The sequence below is a fragment of the Volvox carteri genome (assembly GCF_000143455.1).
Source record: "Volvox carteri f. nagariensis unplaced genomic scaffold VOLCAscaffold_1, whole genome shotgun sequence".
Lineage (NCBI taxonomy): Eukaryota > Viridiplantae > Chlorophyta > Chlorophyceae > Chlamydomonadales > Volvocaceae > Volvox > Volvox carteri.
In genome coordinates, this window is record NW_003307545.1 from 480,175 (window position 1) to 481,038 (window position 864).

The window sequence follows — 864 nt, forward strand, 5'->3', positions numbered from 1 at the left end:
CCGGCGGCAGCTCCGCCGCCGCCCGCGTATGACGACGTCGCCGCCAGCGACGCTGTATCTTGGAGCATGGATACGTAGGTGGCTCGATTAGCGTGCAGCGCATCAAGATGCGGTTGCAGACCCGGAAGCAGCTCCACCGTCCGCTGCCACAGCGGGATGACCTCGAGCTGACGTCATCGTACAGCGGTGCCGTACAGCGTCACCGTAGGGTACGGTGGTTGGTAGAGCAGAGGCCGGTTGTGGGTATTGCGGTGATGCGGTTCATACCCCGGGTCAGGACAGCCCCCCGTGTACGGCAGGCCAGGTAGGCAGGTAGGTAGGTAGGGCACTAGGGCATTTGTTGCGACTAATCCACTCCCCACCCCATCCCGCCCCACCCCATCCCACCTGCATTCGCGGCACCTCCAGCAGCAACAGGTTCTGCACGTCCTCGACAGAGGTGTCCGGGGGACCCTGCGCGGGCGGAGGGGGAGGGTGGGAAAGCCACTGACTCCAGAGAACAACCCCCCAACAACAACGGCACCATCAAAGGGCCCCTTGAGCTCGAAACATGCTGTCATTCAGTAGGCCGTAATGAGATAAAGATAAGAGAGCGAGGGGGAGAGAGCGAGGGGGAGAGAGCGAGGGGGAGAGACAGGAACAATCCTCACCCTAAAGCTGCCTAGTGCCTAGTTTTCTCTCTGAGGTGACCAGCAGAGGAGACCAGCAGCAGCACAGGCGCACCGAGCCCAGGTGAGAGCGAGGGAGTGAGGACGTCAACGTCCTCATTTCCCCCCCTCCCCCCTCCCCCTATCTCCCACACACACTAAACCCCCAGAGCCCCACCAGTAGAGACACACTGCGATGTCGTACAGACGCGCTGAC